The following is a 5,000-nucleotide window of genomic DNA, read 5'->3' as shown; positions in this document are numbered from 1 at the left end:
CATATCTCCGGAACCAAGCCGAGTTGGGGCCCCATACACCCGGCGTGGGGGGCCCTCCTAGAGGCCCCCAATACCCCCGAGTGTGGAGCCCCAACTCGGCTTACTTTTCGAGTTACAGCCGGTCAAAGTTGAAACTTTAAAGGGCCATATCTCCGGAACCAAGCCGAGTTGGGGCCCCATACACCCGGCGTGGGGGGCCCTCCTAGAGGCCCCCAATACCACCGAGTGTGGAGCCCCAACTCGGCTCACTTTTCGAGTTACAGCCGGTCAAAGTTGAAACTTTAAAGGGCCATATCTCCGGAACCAAGCCGAGTTGGGGCCCCATACACCCGGCGTGGGGGGCCCTCCTAGAGGCCCCCAATACCCCCGAGTGTGGAGCCCCAACTCGGCTCACTTTTCGAGTTACAGCCGGTCAAAGTTGAAACTTTAAAGGGCCATATCTCCGGAACCAAGCCGAGTTGGGGCCCCATACACCCGGCGTGGGGGGCCCTCCCAGAGGCCCCAATACCCCCGAGTGTGGAGCCCCAACTCGGCTTACTTTTCGAGTTACACCCGGTCAAAGCTGGACAGGAAGTGGCCGTATCTCGGGACCGGAAGGTCCCCGTGGCTCGGGACGGCGGGAGGAGCAAGGTCCCCGAGAGCGGGCCCCGCACCCGCCGCCGCGAGCCGCTGGGACCTCCCGGTCCCGAGATGGGCCCCGTTACGCGCGGGCGACTTTCGGAGAAAACGGCCCGTATCTCGGAGAGGGGAGGTCCCAGCGGCTCGCCCTTTCGGGTGTCGGGGGCTCCCCACGGGCCCTCTCGGACCCCGCCTGCCCCGGGCCCCTGGGACCTTTCCTTCCCGGGCGCCCCCCCGACACGTCGGGCCCCTTTTCTCCGGGACCCGGGGGCCCCGGAGCTCGGGGGCGGGCTCTTTGCGAGGGGCCCGCCGGGACGCCACACTTGACCCGAGTCCGGTGTCTCTGGGCCGCCGGGTCCCCGAGCTACGGGCGTTCGAATTCGGGGCCCGAAAATCCCTCAAAGTCCGAAAACGTGCAGTGGGCGGGGACTTCCGGGGCCCCGGAGGCTCTGACGGCACACCCAGGGAGGTGCACCGTCCTCGGGCACGGCCAGGTGGCCCCCCCGGGGTCCTGGAAGTCCCCCCGCCCCCCGGAGACACCCACACCCACACCCACCCACCCACCGGACGGGAAGATTCCGTTTTTCGCCGATATCTCGAAAACGGCCGGGCGAAAAAATTTCAAACTCGGGTCTTCCGTAGGCCTCGGGGGGCCCTATCCAAAGAGGCCACCCGCGTCCCCGGGGGCCTCGGGGTCAGGGAGTTAGGCCCGGTCAAAGGCGCGGCGTTTTTGGCTTATATCTCGCGAACCCCCGGGCCAATCTTCCCCAAACTCGAATCGACCGTAGTGCCGGACGGGGCCTTTCGAAAGAGCCCACCCACGAGGTCCAACTCGCCCGGGTCCCCGAGTTATAGCCGTTCAAAGTCGGGGGTCCCGGCGAACGGCGATCCGGTAGGGGGCGTCCCCGGGGCCCGCCGCCGCCCTGGTTCGAGCGAGGGCCCCCGTGGGACCTCGCCACCCAAATTTGAGCTCTCTGGGCCTTCGCGTCGCGGAGATACGGGCGATTTTCTCCCGGGATCGTGACGTCATCGGCGGGCGCCATTTCAGAGCGCGGCCGAGGGTTTTCGGCCGATATCTCCGCGAATACTCGACCAAAAACGACGAAACGCATATGGACGCGTTCAGCTCGGCGAGACGGTTCGAATGAGCCCGGCCTCGGCCGGGCACGTCGAGTTTTCGGCGAGATATTTGCGTTTTTCCGCTTCCGGGGCGCTTTGGGGGCCCGTATCTCGGGCCCCCGGGGGCCCACGGGGCTGGGGGCGGTCTCATTCGAAAGGTCTCGTCCCGTTCTCCAGCCGACAAAAATTTGGCGTCGATCGGAGCCGCCTTCGGAGAGCTACGGTCGTTTGAAGCCCCGTGCGGTGGGGTTACCGTCCTTCAAACAGCCGCCGCTCGCAGGGGGAGTCCCGGGGAGGCATGGTTGCCTGTATGACTTGGGCTTAGAGCACCCAGCCCCGCGCTCCTGGAGGAACCTCCGGTGCACAGGGTCTGCTGCAACCAGCCACGTGGGTTCTGAGGGGTAGGGGAGCGTGCGCTCTCCTCCCCGGGCGGGCGGCCGGGCCCTGGGGGCTCGCGCCTCCACGGAGGGACCTCGCTCCCGGGGCTTCGTCCCCGGGGCTCGGGGACTCCGTGGCGGCTCGGCCCCCGGGGTTCGACCCCGCTCGCTCGCTCCAAAACCCAAGTCCAAAACGTGGGGTTGCACGGGAGCTCCGGGCGCGACGGGTCTCCACGCACGGCCCCGGGGAGGGAGCTCCGACCCGGGCCGGAGGCAGATTCGCCCCCCGCCCCCCGGCTGTCCGCCCGGAGCCGAGACGGTCCTAAAACGGGCCTTGGGGGTGATGTAGAAGGGTAACGCTCACACAACCAGGACTCACACAAACCGATCTGCATCCCAGGCAGGGTGCGGGTCTCCTGGGCACGAATAAAGCCCGATGCCCCGTGGGTGATGTTGGCCCTGGCCACTCAAGGCACTCACCCAAGCCAGAGAGGGTGCACTCTGGCTGGGGAAGCAGATTCAATCTCTGCTGTGGTGGAGCTCTGGAAAAACGCCAAACCTCCAGGAAAAGACGGCCCGGTTTCTCTGAAAAGTGCATCCCAGGCAGGGTGCGGGTCTCATGGGCACGAATAAAGCCCGATGCCCGTGGGTGATGTTGGCCCTGGCCACTCAAGGCACTCACCCAAGCCAGAGAGGGTGCACTCTGGCTGGGGAAGCAGATTCAATCTCTGCTGTGGTGGAGCTCTGGAAAAAACGCGAAACCTCCAGGAAAAGACGGCCCGATTTCTCTGAAAAGTGCATCCCAGGCAGGGTGCGGGTCTCCTGGGCACGAATAAAGCCCGATGCCCCGTGGGTGATGTTGGCCCTGGCCACTCAAGGCACTCACCCAAGCCAGAGAGGGTGCACTCTGGCTGGGGAAGCAGATTCAATCTCTGCTGTGGTGGAGCTCTGGAAAAACGCGAAACCTCCAGGAAAAGACGGCCCGGTTTCTCTGAAAAGTGCATCCCAGGCAGGGTGCGGGTCTCATGGGCACGAATAAAGCCCGATGCCCGTGGGTGATGTTGGCCCTGGCCACTCAAGGCACTCACCCAAGCCAGAGAGGGTGCACTCTGGCTGGGGAAACAGATTCAATCTCTGCTGTGGTGGAGCTCTGAAAAAAAAAAAACGCGAAACCTCCAGGAAAAGACGGCCCGGTTTCTCTGAAAAGTGCATCCCAGGCAGGGTGCGGGTCTCATGGGCACGAATAAAGCCCGATGCCCGTGGGTGATGTTGGCCCTGGCCACTCAAGGCACTCACCCAAGCCAGAGAGGGTGCACTCTGGCTGGGGAAGCAGATTCAATCTCTGCTGTGGTGGAGCTCTGAAAAAAAAAAAAAACGCGAAACCTCCAGGAAAAGACGGCCCGATTTCTCTGAAAAGTGCATCCCAGGCAGGGTGCGGGGTCTCCTGGGCACGAATAAAGCCCGATGCCCACCTTGAAACGGAGCCTGGGCTCGACTCTGAAGTCCAGATCTCGAAAAACGACAGAGTCCAAAAAGGTGCGGTGGCTCCAAACCTCCATGCCCTCAGACCTCCCTGGCCAGCCCAGGGAGGGTGGCCCGTCCTGGGCCAGACTCAGATTTCCCCCGCCACCCCTGGAGCTCCGCCTGGAGCGAAGACGGTCCTAAAACGGACCATGGGGCTCTTGTAGAGGATGAGGGAGGGAGAGAGGGGCCTTCAGAGAGCCCCTTGGCCGGCTTGACTCTGGAGTCGAATTTGGAAAAATAGACAAAGTCCATAAACGTGCTGTTGGTTCGGACCTCCAGGGCACTCAAGGCACTCACCCAAGCCAGAGAGGGTGCACTCTGGCTGGGGAAGAGGATTCAATCTCTGCTGTGGTGGAGCTCTGAAAAACACGAGAACCTCCAGGAAAAGGCGGCCCGGTTTCTCTGAAAAGTGCATCCCAGGCAGGGTGCGGGTCTCCTGGGCAAGAACGAAGCCCAATGCCCACCTTGAAACGGAGCCTGGGCTCGACTCTGAAGCCCAGATCTCGAAAAACGACAGAGTACAAAAAATGTGCGGTGGCTCCAAACCTCCATGCCCTCAGACCTCCCTGGCCAGCCCAGGGAGGGTGGCCCGTCCTGGGCCAGATTCAGATTCGCCCGCCACCCCTGGAGCTCCGCCTGGAGCGAAGACGGTCCTAAAACGGGCCTTCGGGGATGTATGAGAGAGGGGAAGCGTGGTGGTGGCAAACACAGAGGACCCCCTACCAGCGATCAGACCGTCGTGAGTCCCACTCAGAGTCACTCTGGGTGGGCATGTAAAAATCCAGATTACGCCGCGCTGGAGCTCTGGAAGTTACGAGACCTCCAGGAAAAGACAGGCTGGTTTTCTGAAAAGTGCACCCCAGGCAGGGTGCATCTTTTCCTGGGCACGAGCCCAGCGCACATGGTGTGGTGGTCCGGCTCTGGTGCCAAAGTTTGGGGGAAAAAATAGACAGAGTCCAATAACGTGGTGTGGTTCCAAAGCTCCATGCCCTCAGACCTCCCTGGCCAGCCCAGGGAGGGTGGCCCGTCCTGGGCCAGATTCAGATTTGCCCGCCACCCCTGGAGCTCCGCCTGGAGCGAAGACGGTCCTAAAACGGGCCTTCGGGGATGTATGAGAGAGGGGGAAGCGTGGTGGTGGCAAACACAGAGGACCCCTACCAGCGATCAGACCGTCGTGAGTCCCACTCAGACTCACTCTGGGTGGGCATATAAAATCCAGACTACGCCCCGTCGGAGCTCTGGAAGTACGAGACCTCCAGGAAAAGACAGGCTGGTTTTCTGAAAAGTGCACCCCAGGCAGGGTGCATCTTTCCTGGGCACGAGCCCGGCGCACGTGGCGGGGTCCGGCTCTGGTGCCAAAAA

The sequence above is a fragment of the Pimephales promelas genome, chromosome 2, assembly GCF_988280905.1.
Source record: "Pimephales promelas chromosome 2, fPimPro1.hap1.1, whole genome shotgun sequence".
Lineage (NCBI taxonomy): Eukaryota > Metazoa > Chordata > Actinopteri > Cypriniformes > Leuciscidae > Pimephales > Pimephales promelas.
This window is presented reverse-complemented; position numbering follows the sequence as displayed.